We start from the raw sequence: 17,123 nt of genomic DNA, 5'->3' as shown, positions 1-17,123 counted from the left end.
AAAAACTCAAAGTAATAATAATAAAATACATCAGCTCTTTTTGAACTGTGATCCATCACAATTCACAATTTTCCCACAAAGTGTTTGCATTACAGAGCTTAAATTCACCCTTTGTTATATCATATATTTTTAGCTCGCGCTTTGCGCTCTCTTTATTGATTTTCATGATAAGAAAGTTACTTAGAATACCCAAATTCTAGGTCGAAATCTAAAACACACGTTAATTCAGATACGCAGATTGTTCTCTATTTAAATCATTATCCAGTTTCAGATCACAATATCAAAAAGTGTCTACTCGCGGATAAATAACTTATCCTTTTCATGATAAAACATGAAGTGTCCAGAATTTTTCCGCTCGCGCTTCGCATCAATAAAATACTTAGAGTCATTCCAAGATTACAAAAAGTGCTTAGCATTTCATTATTCAGGTAAAAAAGGTCAAAATTTTTCAGCTCGCGCTTCGCGCTCTCAATATTTGAATGTTGAAATATGTAAAGTCTTCATGGCTAAGTTAATGCAAGCAGTCCATAACAGGTACAATTTTGAGCAGTTCAAAACGTATACACAAAATTTCTGCTCGCGCTCAGCGCTCGCATTATTAATGTAAGGAAGATCCCCACTTACTCATCCTTTTCATGATTTACAATACTAATTGAATAGAGTGTCTTGTTCAGCAGGTCTAAATCTTGATTTTTTTTGCTTACGCTTCGTGCTCGCATGTTTAATTATATACCTATTCAGTTAAGTTACAAAACATCTAAGAATTTCCATTCCTTAGGTAAAAATGTCAAAAAATTTCGGCTCGCGCTTCGCGCTCGCATTATTTGATTTTTTAAAATGTGTAACGTCTTCATGGCTAACTGCAAGCAAGTATCTAACAATACTTTTTCCATCACTTCATTTCTGCTCACTCTTTACGTTCGTAGTAATTATTAACTTGCATACACATCTTTTTTTTTTCAGGAAAACAAACATTTCCCAGAATGTTCAAAATTTTAGGAAAAAGTACATAAAATTTCCAAAAAAATTTAGCTCTCGCTTTCCGCTCGCATTATACAAATAAGGGTTATGGTATTATACATTTATGTTTCATAAGAATAAATCTAAAAAGTGACCATTTAGGACTACCCCTTCAAAGAAACAAAAAAATCCCGGCAAAAATCATATTCGAGCGGCCGATCGGGGAAAATATGGCTGAAAAAATTTCCGCCCCCCCCTATTGGCGAAGGCTGGATCCGCCCCTGGCTAAATCCTGTCACTGTCGGTATACATGAAGCAGTGATTCCATCAGCTTACGGTAATAATTTTTGCAACACGAGCGCCAGTCCGAGAAATAGACAGGCATTTGCCCAAACGGACAACATGTCAACCTCTGCTAATTTCTTTTTGAACGGGCACATGAAATCTCGACGTAACCCATCACATTTCTCCCTATTTTCTCCTCCCTTTTATTTTCTATTAATATTTCTTTCGTTCACTTTTTTTCTGTCCTATTTTCCCATAATTTTTTTACCCATCACATTTCTCCCCATTTTCTCTTCCCTTTTATTTTTCATTAATTTTTCTTTCGTTCACTTTTTTTCTGTCGCCTTTTCCCTTCTATTTTTTTTCTCGTCTCACCGCTTTTCCTCATCCCCAGCCCTCGACGCCCGTGCAGATTCGAAAAACAATATCAAGAGTATGTCTACTTGCAAGGGCGGAAATCTCTCCCCAAAGGTAGGGGGACCAGGGGCTGGAAAATTTGACAAGCAAAAAACAAAAAAAAGAAGGTTTATCACCCTCTAAAGAAGGTCATCTTGACCAAAAGAAATTTGACAAGCAAACAAGCAAAAAAAAAAAGGGGGCATCCCAAAAGTAAGATCGTCTCTTCCAGTATTTCGATTTTGAACGAAATGACCAAAAATAGTAGGGGGATATTTCATAATGTGCCCCCTACTATTTTGGGTGAGGGGTACATGTCCCCCGGCCCTGGGATTTGCGCCCATGTGGGTGGGGGTGTTGCGCCTCCCTATCGGGATCATATCACAGCGAGTATACACTCTTCCATATGGAAGAGTGTTTACTCGCTGTGATTTCGATCTCACACATATGAAAAAAAATAGAACAGCTAAGCCTTGATCACAGGCCAAAATGCCTAACGATTTCTCCGCGGCATTAACAACTCTCGTAAGGGGCGCTCCATTTATAAATAAAGTTGCATGAACAGCTGTCTATGGCGACAGAATCGTAGGCAGAATTGTTGCCAGAAGCGTGGGAATTTGGCAGAAAATTCAAGAAAAGAACCGGTGAGTACCGATTTAAGAGTAATTATATATTCATTAACATTTATTGAATCATAAGAATAAAGATTTTTTACGGAAAGAAAGCTTAGTTCTAAGCTAGGGCTGCCCAAATGCGCGTGAGTGGAGTCCCAGTTTCTTAACACGGGTAAGTATTGCGGTGTCGCCTAGAGTGCACAAATGCGCGTACACAAATCTATGTAGGTATGTGACAAAAAAAATGAAAATCCTCAAATCTCAATGAATTTGGTATCATTTGAAAGCCCTTAAAAAGACCTTTCAAATGATACCAAGAACTCAAATTTTCATCAAGAAATTATAAAGTTATTCCAGTTTAAGTCGCGCATATTTATCCAAATTTGTGGTCATTGTCTTAATGTAAAGTCAATGGAGTGCATAACCGATTTTTGTGACCATTTTGTGACCATTTTGAACAACGGGCTCTAACTTCTTTGTTTTTGAGCCCTTTGAAGTAATTTAGGTATCAATGGAAAGGTGAAAGAAAACTCAATTGATGTGTAATCATTTCACTTGGTAATTTTTCTGCTTATTATGTGTAAAATAATTTCTTTTAATTAATTCTAATTAATTATGCAAATTACAATTACTCGCCTCTTTTTTTTGCCAAATGAAGGTGATAATGAGAGATAATTTGTATATAATTTAGTTGGCATCAAAATAAAACAGCATCATGTAGATAATTTCCTAAATGAATTTGTTTAAAGTATTGTTTTTGTAACTTCTAATGTATTTCTTTGTTTTTCTGATATAAATTACAATTAGCTCTTTTTCAACTTTAGTATTGTGTACATGTATGTATGGGGTCTTTTTTTTACAAATGAAAAATATCATTCCTTTTGTACATGTACTTTGTATGGTATAAAAATACAAGTGTGCTTTTCTGATGTATTTGATTGTTTCACCAATTCTTTATGTATTTTATTGTTTCAACAATTTGTTTATAGATGGATAATGTAGCTTTCATTTTGGAGACCGTGGGCATTCGATTACAATTTTTTTTAGGAAGGATGAGCAGCATCTAAATTTGACAAGCAAAAAAAAAAGAAAAGAAAAAAAAAAGGTTATCAAAAAAAAAAATTGAGGTGGGGGGATCGTCCCACACCTCAAATTAAGGGCGGGGGAGGGGGTACACTTCCCCCAGCTTTCGCCGCCTATGGATGCTGGCAACTCTGACAAGTTAAAAAAAAAAAGGTTATCCCCAAACTGTTGTAAGGTCATTTTAACCCAAAAAAGTTTGACCAAAAAAGAAAAAAAGAAAAAAAAATGTATTATTGTTACATGTCCCCCTATTATTTTGGGTAGGGGGACGTGTCCCCCTGGGATTTCCACCCATGAATTTAATTTTAGAAAAGTCAACATTGATATTCCACTGTCAAAAGCAAATCCATTTTCCAAATAAAACGATAATCAACCACCTAGCCTCTTGACTTGAGTCACATAACCTTGGGATGATAAAATCTTTCTGTGACAAATGTATGTATTAAAATCAATATCAGAATAATTATCTACGGTATAATGACAGAGATTTCCCAAAAAAGGCACAACATAATCATCAAGTAAGCAATTTACGATCTAGTTCAATCCAGCATGAACGACTCACTATCGACCGCTCCCATCACCCTGCCAACCGCAGGCGCATCGGGCAGCTCGACTGCCGAGAGACCGGCTGTGACAAGGGTAGCATCGCCCTGCCAACCGCAGGCGCATCGGGCAGCTCGACTGCCGAGAGACCGGCTGTGACAAGGGTAGCTGGCATCTCTTATATCTGGACTGCGCAACGTCAGAATCGCGTAAGTTTGGATTTTTTGATAATTCAAATATATTTCCAGTCAAATTGTATACCTAATCGGATTCTTGTTTTACTTACCATAAAAAAATTTCGAACATTTACGCGTCCAAAAATTTGATGAACTTTCAAGCTCCCATATCCACACTTTACAGGCGAGTACCGTATCCACATTGAAACTTAAATGTACAGAAAGAGCACATCTTCAGCTGTCTGTTAAAAGGCACGAGATTGCACCTACTATGTGCGCATGCGCATTAAACCCCATTTTCAATGAGCCGCCCAGACAGAGGCGATGCCACTCGCAGCAAAACCCGCACGAAAACCGTGCCACCAAAACCAGCACTCGCGATGCCCCGTATTCGCACATAGCTAATCTATGAGTGGTTTCCAAAACCACGATTTGGCCAATTTTGGTCATGAAAGTGATATTTTAATGACTTTTTAAAGTGTGTGCTCTGGACAACATTGGCATACCATAGTCCTACCTATAGATTCCCCACAGGCAGGGTGGTAGCAGTGAACAAATGGTGTGAGTGGGTCTAGAGTAAAAGAAATTAAAATCTGGACAAAAATTAAAACCCGCCCTCCAGTAGAGGCGCTGGTCCAAAAATTGGGATTGTCCCAGAAAACAAGGATATCCTCATAAACCAAGACAAATCATGTCTTGATAAATTGAGACTGTCCTTGTTTATGGGGACGTTTTTTTTTTCACTTCCCCCTACGGGACAAAGACAGCAATTACGGAAATTGAGAGTGCTAAAAATAGATTCAGTGACCTCAATTCCCCCCAGTTCACTGTCTATTTTTCATGACTTACCGTCTTCCAATAATCTTGTTATGAAACGTGATATGTTTACATTGACTAGCACACTTGATTGGTGTCGGCACTTGACAGGTGAATGAACTTTCCTAGATTTCTTGTGTGAAGAAATCCTTATAAACTGAGACAGTCCCTGTAAACTGGGACGATCCCAATTTTCTGACCAGCGCCTCTACTGCCCTAGGAATTGTTGACCCAGATTACACATGCTGGCTCGCACTAACATACTACCGTCCGTGAATGGAGATTTCAGATTATAGTAAAATGTCAGAAATTGTTGAATAAATCCCCAGAAACGACGGTTATTCCTGTCTAATAGAATGAGTGCCTCAAAACAGACGGCTTGCCTTCGGCTGCCAGTGCCAGCTGTCTAGATCTAGGCCTACATCGCATTAAACGAGTGGGACTGTGGTCAATTTATTGCAGGTTTAATGAAATCCTCAAACGTACCGGTACACCTAGGTAATTTTCTTCTCGAATTAAAGGCAAATTAGACTTACTTAGTACGGTAGAGCAAAGACTCCCGTTTTCTTGATATAATATGACGAATTAAAGGCAAATCAAAATTACGATCACTGTCTATTTTGAGGAATTACGTTTATCGGTAAAGATAATTTAGAGTGCTTCGTAATCAGTTTCTCGGCCGAGGCCGAGCCTAGCCTGCATGCATGTAATGATAACGTGACGAATGAGAAATGAAGTTGAAGTTGAAAACGTGTACCAGTCTGCCAGTCTGTATTCCCCCCCCCCCCCCCATTCCATTCGTTGTTTTTATTTGGCAATGATTTTTCTGCCACACGTTCACTGTATTCTCAGTAGAATATAAATTGTCGTTATTTCTGATGTACTTTTTTATCTTCTTTTGTTTTAATTCACTTTTTTTTCTGGAGATGAAATAATCAACATTGGATAATGGGGGAAAAACTAAAACAAAAATTAACAGCAACAATATCAGCTTAAAGCGAAAACCACCGATGACGGGGGGGGGGGGGGTCACGATCTTCCTCCGTGTGGGGGCGGAAACCCTCTCTTCTCTAAATGGTAAGAAAGAAATATATAAACATACTACACACATTTTTTTCTTGCACATCCCTCTCTTTCTAAACCTTACAAAATTCCCAAGTGGTGGTATTTATTTCTATTTAATGCCAATTTTCTTTCTTCAAATTCGTCTACTTTAAATCTGCAAGAGTCATGTGGTCCAGTGGTTAGAGCAATGGACGCATAATCGCAAGGTTGTGAGTTCGAATCCCCATCTGCCATTGTCTCTACTTAGATAAAAAGGCCCAAGAGTAATATCTATCGTCTTGAACAAGGTCAGCCTCTGTGACTGATTAACCTAGGGGTAAAATGTTTCCTAGGTAATTGGTTATACCAGCTAGGCGCTACCAGCAAAAACGCTGTTCTTCCAAGTTTATAACGGAGTTATGATTAAAAAAAATACGTTTGATTTGACACATCTGACAAAACGTTCTTCATCAGGCCTTAATAGCATAAATGATAACACACAATTTGTTAATTTGTCTCTGTAAAGTTGCGTTGACTTCAAAGGGCATGGAAAATATAGATATCTGGAAGGTCAGGGCCCATTTGTATATTTTTTAATGGATTTCTTTTAAACTATTTTTTAAACATTAATCTCGAAGATAGATACCTTCAAAGGTGATTGCCGCCTTTTGAGGTCTGAATATAAAACATTTTCAGCTTTTCATTTCCAGTCACGTTTACATTAGTGGAATGGCGAAATAAGTCTGCTCTTCATGCATTCTTAAAAAGAGTCATGGAAATTTCATTTTTTCTGGTCTGAATATAAACAATTTTCAGCTCGCGCTTCGTGCTCGCATTATTTGGTTAGTGAAATACGTATGGTCTTAGTGAATTCTTACAAACAAGCCTTAGAATGCCACTCTTCAGGTCTGAAAATAAAAATAAAAATTAGCTCGCGCTTCGTGAGATACGTATAATGTTCATGACTACAATGACTACAGAAAGTGCTTCTGATGTGTTTAAGTGTAATTCTAACAAAATTAGCATGCGCTTGGCCCTCGCATTAGATGACTACGGTGAGATATGTATTTTCTTCATGAATTACTAAAAAAATGTAATTAAAGTGTCCCTGTTTAGGGTCAATTTATTCAAAAATTTCAGCTCGCGCTTCGCGCTCGGATTGTTTGTTTAGTGAGACAGTTATATATCATGATTACAAAAATTTGCTTATAATGTCCCTTTTTATGTCTGAATATAAGCAATTTTCAGCTCGCGCTCCGCGCCAGCATTAAGTTTGATCAGTGAGACTGTTCCAATGTTACATATAATAGCACAGCTCTTAAATGTTTATATTAGGTCAGTATACCTAGTAATTGAGCGCGCTTTGCGCGAAAACTAAGTGAGACCAAAAAAATGATGGTGCCCCCCCCATGCCGTGTCCCACAGTGCACCACTGATGCTCATTAACCATCACCGACTTTAAAAATAATTATTTCATGACTTTAATTGGTTTTGAAATAGGCTCACGGCCTATTAATTTGCTAAGATTAATCGAGCTTCATGCTCAATTACGTGCCATGCAATAAGCATGGTATTCAAAGATTTTTTGCACGAAATTCTGCACAAATTTTCTGGAAATCTTTTGCGACACTGATAACTTCAGTAAAGTTTCAGAATATATACACTGTTAGAAAATTTATCCTTAAAAAGTCTCGAGACCACCTGTAATCTTACCAGATTGCGTAATCTTACAGGAAATTGGTATTTGGTGTATGGAATCTTACAAATTTCCTTGAATAAAACATCCTTTCCCCCTTTTTAAACAGACCTGTTCTGTTAAATTGCAGAAAAAATCCTGTTTTAGGAATTTACAGAATGAATCTGTTATTGCTTTCGGCAAATTCTTCTGTTTTTTCTGTAAAATCAGAGTTTTTTAACAGTGTAGGGGAAGGCGGGGTAAGTTGAGCATAGGGGCAAGTTGAGCCACCACCCCAGGCCGATAATGAATGAGTCAGACATTATGGTGGTGTCATGTATTGATGACCCATATAACCCTTAACCCCACCACATTGTTTTCCACTTTGAAACAAAAAGTATTTTTTTAGAGGGACAATTCAAATTTCAGCCCAAAAATTGAATAAAATGGGTATGAAATTGATCAGTGCTTTTTGTTTTTTACCCACACACGTCTTTAAACATAGCCAAAAAAAAAACAATATTGTTAATCCAGGTATGAAATCTCATTCTTGTCAAAGTCTTTTACATGATGGATGCATAAGAAATGTGTGGATGTGAAAATATTGCATGACGTTCCAGGGGCGGATCCAGCCTTCGCCAATAGGGGGGGGGGGCGGATTTTTTTTCAGCCATGTTTTTCCCGTTCGGTCGCTCGAAGATGATTTTTGGCTTCTTTGAAGGGGTAGTCCTAATAATTACTTCTTAGCTTTATTATTATTATGAATAAACATATAGTATCATAATCCTTATTTATATAATGCGAGCGTGAAGCGCGAGCTAATTTTTTTTTAAATCTTATGTATATTTTTCCTAAAATTTTAACATTCTGGGCAATGTTTGTTATCCTGAAAAAGATGTGTATGCAAATCAATAATTACTACGAACGTGAAGCCCGAGCAGAAATAAACTGATGGAAAAGATACCTGTTAAAGACTGCTTGCAGTTAGCCATGCATGGAGACATTACATATTTCAACAATCAAATAATGCGAGCGCGAAGCGCGAGCTAAACAATTTTGACATTTCTACTCAAAGATTATAAAATTTTCATCAATTTTTGTAATCGTAAATTGGATAGGTATATAACTAAACGATCGATGCGAGCGCGAAGTACGAGCGGAAAAAAATCGAGATATAGACCAAAAAAGGGGACACTCTATTCATGTTTTGAAGATCATGAAAATAATGAGTAATAGGGAATTTTCGTACATGAAAAACGCAAGCACAAAGCGCGAGCATTATTTTTTGATACTGTGATCTGGAACTGGATAATGATTTAAAGAGAGAACAAGTTGAGTATCTGAATATACATGCGCGCGTGTTTCATACAAAGCGAGGGCGAAGCGCGAGCTTAAACTACATGATATTCCGATCTGAAAAAAAGAGTCAATTTTAAATCTATATTTCAAGCACTTTGTATGGATATTGTGAGATTGATATGGATCACACTTAATAAAAAGCTGATATTTTTTTTATCATTATTAGTTTGATTTTTAACATAGGACCGGGACATCCTTAGGACATTAATATGAAAATGACTATCTTCCTATTCCTCTTGCTAAGCGCGAGATGAAACAAAAGGGAAAATTAATATCTTATTCATTAATGCTAATGAGGGCGAGAAATCTGATGACACTATGGCCTGAAAACTGGAAATTCCAAACACTTTTGTAATTATAAATAGGATGCATCAGTTGATATATTTTAACCATTAATGCGAGCGCAAATCGCGACCCAATTTTTTTGATAGACTGTCATGAAAAGGGGATTTTAAGTAGTTTGTTGTATAATCAATATTGAGACATACATAACTCGCCAATCAAAATGCGAGCGTTAAGCACTAGCTGACACATTTTGGCAATAAGACCTGAAAACGGATATTTTGATAACTTTATGGAATACAGAGAGCACTTCGTTTTGTAAATCAAACAAAATAATGAAAGTTCGATTTCCGAGCTGATATATGTTTGTATATTGAGTTCAAAATTTGAGCTCCATATTTTAAGCTCCATATTGAGCAAGATGTAAATCACCTAAAAGGCAATGCGAGCGCGAAGCGCCAGCCAAAATTTTATATAGGGACATTTGTAAAGATTATTTTTTTTAAAGAAACTATTTTTTAAAGATTATTTTCCAAGTCTTCCCTTCATCTTATTTCATTTAATCATCTTCGTCCTCTTATGTTTCCCTTTCCTTTTCCCTCTCTTTTCCCCTCTTTTTCTTTTTTTTGCTCCGCCAATGGGGGGGGGGGGGGGCGGGCCCCTCGCCCCCTGGATTCGCTTATGCATAGTTACATCATTTAAATTATTTTGTTTCTGTTTGTGTTTCATTGTATAATTTTGAGAACAATCCAACATGTTTGTGATTATAATCAATCAATTTTGAATTTGAATTTGAATTTAGTTACATAAAAGTATTGTATATAAATATAATTTTAGCTCCCGCTACGCGCTCGCATTATGTTATTATCGGGATACAAAATTTACAATTATATTTTTAAAAAATCAACATTTAACAAAATCCAACAAACTTCCTCACTATAAAAATGTTATGATTAGTTGGTTGGAATCATTTTGGAATACATTGATTTGTGATGCTATGTGTCACAACTGCGGCCAGTCGAGTAATTTCAAACCATATTTCAAGAAATATTGCAACATTTATTTTCGCTACCCCTGTACAAGTGAGCAATGTGTCTGCTCATATCATCCGACCAGAGGCAGCGTAGAGTAATTGTCATTACAAAAGCATGTTTAATGATTTTCTAAATATAATACTACAGTAGTATCTTTAAAAATAGTCACAAAATTAGATTCTTGAATCATTGGGCTTATTTGCAAACTCGCTTCGCTCACTCGCAGCTGTTTAGAAAGCCTCCGTACGCTAAATCTCGCCCCTCAACACCAGTGACTATCCACATTCGGGAGCGAGATGAGAATTTGAAGTGATGATGAACACGTTCTTGCCATAGATTTAATAAGCCCATCTGCTACTTAATGGTCTTCCAAAGAGTAAAATTGTGTTAAATTTTGTTGCCAAACGACGTCCGTCGCCTATCGTCTGTGCTTCTAATGCGTACTTGCTAAAGATCATGAAGTAAATAGTTTTTTTTATGTTCCAGTTATTAATAAAAAAAAGTACTTAAATACAAAATAACATCCAAAATTTTCAGTGTATTTTTTATTCATAACATATAATAAATGATATATAGTTTTACTCAATGTTTATTATTTTTCAATGAATATTACTGTATAAATCTAAGTGTATATTTTTCATTAGGTATTCCAACTGTTCATGATCGATTATACTGAAAAAAAAAAATTCTGTTGACTTTTGTAAGCGAATAGTGATAATACTAGTAATACAATCCAAAATCGGTTGATATAATTACTTGTCGCAATAATCCCAAAACGCAGCTCCTTGGAAGCTATACTGGGATGTCAATAATGTCATGTGCCAATGGAGATGATAAGGTGCAGGATTTGTGTTGGCTATTATATACAATAAAAATGAGCATGCAGGGGTGCGAGTAAAAACATGCATTGGTCCATTTATAGCATGTGGGACCTAACAGGAGGCTGCATCATGCTGATGATAGGTAGTGCAGCCTCTCTGAACGTAGTTGGGTTTCCATGGAGAATGGCATGTCCTGGTAATCTGTTCCATATTCGTACTGTCCTAGGGAACATTGCATATTTGTATGTGTCTATTGTAGCTTTCGTATTGCATATTTAGCTATATGGTCGTGCCTACCAAAGTAGGTTGCTGGAGAAATGACCTGTGGCAAAGGCACGCGAACCAGTTGATGGTGCATCCGGTGGAAAAGGGAGCATTGTGCTAAGAGCCGACGAGTGTGGAGGCTGTTCCATCCAAGGGTGGAGACCAAGGCTGAGGAGGATGTTGTTCTCCTGAAGTCACAGTGAACGAATCGGGCCGCAGATCTTTGTACTTGTTCCAGTGATTCAACAGCTGTAACCATGGTAATAGTGTGCGGATTCCATGCCTCAGAAGCGTACTCCAGTTGAGGACGGACTAACGCAGTATATGCCTTGGCCTTAACCTTTTTGGAACACGGTGATAGAGTTCTGCGGATGAGGCCCAGTGTACGACTGGCCTTTCTCCTGATGTCCTGGCAGTGAAGATTCCAACGCAGATCTGTAGTCACTGTCACCCCCAGGTATTTGTAGTTGTTGGCTCTAGGTATCGCATCGGAGTCAAGAAAATAATCATAGGTACGAGGAGAGTGTTTACGTGTGATGGAAAGTACAGCACATTTCTTGACATTAAATTTCACTTGCCATGTAGCAGACCAGGATGACAGCTGTAGTAGATCTTGCTGCAGGATGTGAAAGTCTTCATCAGTCACGATCTCTCTGTAGACGACACAGTCATCAGCAAACAGCCGAAGAGAGGATTTGATGTTATCTTGGATGTCGTTAATGAAGAGAAGGAAGAGAGTCGGACCGATGACCGAGCCTTGGGGGACACCAGAGGAGACATCCCTCCATGAAGACTGTTTGCCGCTAACAACTACAGACTGCTTCCTGTCTGAAAGAAAAGCCATTATCCAGTTGAAAGGGTCACCTTTGATGCCGTAATACTGGAGCTTGATGCCAAGACGTTCATGGGGCACTCTATCAAAGGCCTTTTGGAAGTCTAAGAAGATAGTATCAACTTGACTGCGTTTCTGTAAAATGAAAGACCAGTCATGACCAGTCATGAACGGCTAACGACAGTTGGGTGGTAGTTGATAGTCCCTGGCGGAAGCCATGCTGGGCATCACTAAGAATCTCATTGGATGCAGGATGTTTGGAAACATGGCTGAGGACTATGTGCTCCATTATCTTACAGGCAATACAGGTGAGGGATATTGGCCGGTAGTTTGATGGGTCACTCTTGTCGCCCGACTTGTGAATTGGTGAAACGAGAGCCTTTTTCCATTGTGATGGTATAGTACCTGTATTATAACTTTGTTGAAATAAAAAGGCAAACACAGGGGCAATCTCACAGGCTATAAGCTTAAGAAGCTTGGGTGGGATTTCATCAGGCCCGCTAGCTTTGGACGGGTTGAGTTGCTTTAACTGCTTTTCTACTCCTCTCCTGTCAATGTGTAGATGGCCAATAGATGGGTAAGGAGACTGGCCCTTTGATGGTAGACTCTGAGTATTTTCTTGAGTGAACATGGTGTGGAAAAAGATGTTCAATGCCTCAGCCTTGTCTGCAGCTACGGAACACAGTTTTGAAGCTGTGCGCAGGGGAGGTATTCCAATCTGTTCAGTGCGGCAGCTTTTGATGTAAGACCAAAAGGCTTTTGGATTATCACTCAAGCTGGCTCCTATGATGTTATTGATGTAATCATCATGAGCTTTATGGACAGTCTTGGCTACTTGGTTTCTAATCCTTCTGAAGACTTCCCAGTCAGCTCCAGTATTCTGATGGTAAGCTTTCTTGTACAGTCGGTCTCTTTTCCTCATTTTCTGTTTAATGTCCTGTGTAATCCATGGGAGATTTCTTCTACCTCTGCTCATCTTTGACGGGACAAGCTCAGTCAAATATTTACTGAGGAAATTGGAGATCATCATCCAATAATTCTCTACAGAACGTTTTTCAGGATCTGAGAGGAGAAACGCATCAGAGAAGTCTCTTGCAGCTTGTTTAAGTTGATAGATATCTGCCTTGTTGAACTGATGAATCTTCCGTGGTGGCTTTGGTTGGAGCTTGGGACATGATTTAACGGTGTAAGTCAGCAGATGGTGATCGAAGATTCCGGGCAGCACCTCAACATTGTCCACAATAATAGCAGTGTTTTCCGCAGATTTTTGTCTGTCACACGTTTAATGTCAGTTTATTACTTTGTATTCGCATGTATTCATAAAGAGCAACTGTTACAGCTCCTTCTTTTTTTTTTTTGGGGGGGGGAAGTAACTTTACAATCCAATATCATAATCGATCATGAGAACGTGTTGGAACGAGGCATCACACACACACGATACATTATACTGGTATCACATTGGGTTCTAAAGGTAAGCATATTGGGTTTCAGTTGGAGGCTATTTCCACTTTTCCCTCCTAATAATCTCTCCTTTTCCCATTTTTTTTGTGTTAATTCATGACATAACATGTCTTGCATTCAGTTATCCTCGCAATAGGCCTACTACAGATTACATTTTGTTTGACCATTGCTACAGTGTATATATTTAGGGAGGGGGCTTAGGGGCATGGACCCCAAAGTTTTCACGGCCAATGAAAATGACGAAAAGGAAAGAAAAGAAAAGGAAAAGAATGAAAAATATTTTTTTCGGAATATTATTGGTATGTTTAAAGTTTATCACAAAATGATTTTTCGAGATTTAGACCTAGAACAGGACACTCTATTCATGTTTTGTAAATCATGAAAGAGATGAGAAAGGGGGATCTTCCTACATTAATAATTCGAGCACAAAGGGCGAGCAGAATTTTTTTTATATTGTGATCTGAAACTGGATAAATTAATGAACATGTGCGTGCGTGTTTTAGATTTAGACCTAGAATCTTGGCATTCTAAATACATCTGAAAATAAAAGCGGAATCTGATGATATTATGGCATGAACACTGTACATTTCAAGCACTTTTTTTATTATGAATAGGATGCATAAGTAATTGGGATTGTCATTTTTTTTCTTCAAGCAATCTGCTTATAATGAGAATCCTCCTGCAAATTGTGAATATCATATAATAATTTGGTAGTTAATCATTTTTTATCTGGAATTATTTTTTAAGTACACTTCATTTATGATTCATGCCAAAAATGCTAACACATTATGTTTATTATGTTATGGAAAATGTATACAAATGTTTTGGATGCAGAAGAAAACAATAAATCAAATCAAAGCAAGTATTCAAATTGATTTTATTGTTTACCGTTAACAGGGGCGGATCCAGCCTTCAACACGGGCAGGAATTTTGCTCGAAGATGATTTTTTGTTTGTTTCTTTGAAGAGGGTAGGCCTATAGGTCACTTGTTAACTTAATCCTACAAATCACCATAAATATATATCATAATCCTAATTTTGTAATGCGAGCACGAAGAGCGAGCAATTTTTTTTAAAGTGTATGTATTTTTTCTAATATTTGAACATTCTGAAAAAAAGATACGCCTGCAATAATTACAACGGACGCGAAGCACGAGCAGAATTTTTTATACACGTTTTGAACTGATCGGAAAGGTAGGCCTACCTGTTAAAGACTTCTTGCAGTTAGCCATGAAGACGTTGCATATTTCAAAAATCAAATAATGCGAGCGCGAAAAATTCTAGTCTTAGACCTAGAACGGGACACTCTATTCATGTTTTGTAAATCATGAAAAGGATGAGTAAGAGGGGATCTTCCTACATTAAGACCAGAAAATGTTTGCATACGTTTTGGACTGATCGAAATGTGCCTTTTAAGGACATGCTTGCACTGAGCCATGAAGACGTTTCATATTTCAACCATCAAATAATGCGAGCGCGAAGCGCGAGCTGAAATTTTTTGACATTTCTACATAATAAATGGTAAATTTCAATCACTTTTTGTAAAAATGAACATGATAGCTATACAGTGCGTCCCACAAAAACGAAACCGAGATTTTTCAATGATTTATCATAATTTAATCACAAATACCATAGACAATATGACCTACCATTTTAAAGCTTAGAATCTCCTCTTTCATCTCATTCACGCATGAGTGAGCAAAAACAATTTGTAAAGGGGGATACCAAAAATTCACTTGGCGGGTCGTATCAGGATTTGAAAAAGAAAACCACATTTTTAAAAAGTTCAATATCTGCTCTTTAATTTGATACCTCAATTACAGAAAATGGTCGAGAAATAACAAAGTTCTGGTTATTTGAAATAAGGCTTAAATTTCAATAATTTCATTAAATGAAGAGGTTTTACAGGCTTGCGTTCAAACTCACTCGACACTCCGTTTTGTTGACGATCAGCCATGCGATAGCTTTTGTGGGAAACCGGTAAAAACATGTTTATTTGATGAAATTATGGAAATACAAGCATTGTTTCGAGGGATCATAAATTTTTACATTCTTGTCCATCTCTCGACAAATTTAGAGTGATGGTTATTTACTTTCGTAAATAAATTAGCCATTTTAGATTAAACTTTTAATGGCTGACAGTCTGTTATTTGGAACACAGTATAATATTTGATTTTCTTCACATTATTTTGTAAACCAATTTTCTTGTTATCGAAATTGTATAAGGAGGTTTAGGTCTGACGATTGGTTATTTTAACAGATTTAATCATGAGCCTGATATTAAAGCGACATTTGGTGACCTTAGATTTACAGTTATTGTTGCTACTTGCTAGAATATTTGACATGTATAAGGAAGGAATTGTTCAAGCTCATATAGTTGAATACTACCGTAATGTGCTTATATAAATATTATACGTGACCAGGCTTTAGAAATGGAAACAATTGTATAAAATGATTTGCGTAGGGAGTTTTAATCATTGATGCTCTTGCTAATTATTGCCCTGTAATTATTTTTACAGCCGTATATACTAGACTGGCTTTTAAAGTCATCATCGAATTGATGAGACATTAGCCGTAATCGAAAGGCACTGGATACAAGGACTCGGTCATCGGATCCAAGGTCTACCTACTGTCTGCGAGGACCAGCTATGCTTTATAGATTGACGAATTTCAGTTATTCGCCGTTTTTCAAGAACTTATGAACTGGTCAGTTATCTTTTACTTAATTAAGTTAAGATCATCACCACGGTTATTTTGTATTTGAATTTTTGCTGTCAACCTATCTATTATTAAATTTGTTTTATATTATATGATATATATTGATTTGAATCTACAAGTTTAGACCAATTTGTCTTCTTGGATTAAACTCAATTAAAAACTTTTAACTTTTCAATTTCTGAACGATTCTTTTTATTAGTGTATATAGCCTTATAAAATATTCTACTCTACATTATCTGTGACAATAATGAAAGTTCGATTTCCGAGGAGAAATGTGTGTTGTATATTGACTTCCAAACTTGATATTTAAGCTCCATGTTGATAAGATATGTGAATAACTTAACAGACAATGCGAGCTCGAAGCGCGAGCGAAAATTTAATATAATGACATGAAATGATTTTTTTTTCCAAGTCTTCCTCTCATCTTATTTTATTTTATTCACTTGTCTTCCTCATCTTCTTTTTTTCTCTTTTCTTTTCCTTACTTTTTCCTCTCTTTTCCCCTTTTTCTTTTTTTTGCTCCGCCAATAGGGAGGGGGACCGGGCCCCTCGGGCCCCTCGGGCCCCCACCTGGATCCGCCTATGACGTTCGGACTGGGGTAATTTGAGCCAGCCAACATGGGACAAGTTGAGCTATGGTAATGCTCATGATAATGTATAATAAAAACACAAACAAACATTTAAAAGCCATATATGCAGTTAGAAATGAGCTAATTCGCATGGCAGTTCTGTTAGTATTTATAGAGAATTAGCAAGTGAAA

General features: G+C 37.2%; 1 protein-coding gene across 1 annotated transcript in view; it reads right to left on the bottom strand.

The window, feature by feature from the left end:
- Nucleotides 1-5,559, bottom strand: part of LOC121431855 (STAM-binding protein-like A) — a 28,367-nt gene extending 22,808 nt beyond the window's left edge. Inside the window, exon 1 of the mRNA XM_041629622.1 lies at nucleotides 5,410-5,559. The gene's annotated coding sequence lies outside the window, so the exon portion shown is untranslated. The remainder of the gene's footprint in view (nucleotides 1-5,409) is intronic.
- Nucleotides 5,560-17,123: the final 11,564 nt, after the last annotated feature.

This window comes from Lytechinus variegatus, chromosome 18 (assembly GCF_018143015.1).
Source record: "Lytechinus variegatus isolate NC3 chromosome 18, Lvar_3.0, whole genome shotgun sequence".
Classification (NCBI taxonomy): domain Eukaryota; kingdom Metazoa; phylum Echinodermata; class Echinoidea; order Temnopleuroida; family Toxopneustidae; genus Lytechinus; species Lytechinus variegatus.
This window is presented reverse-complemented; position numbering and strand designations above follow the sequence as displayed.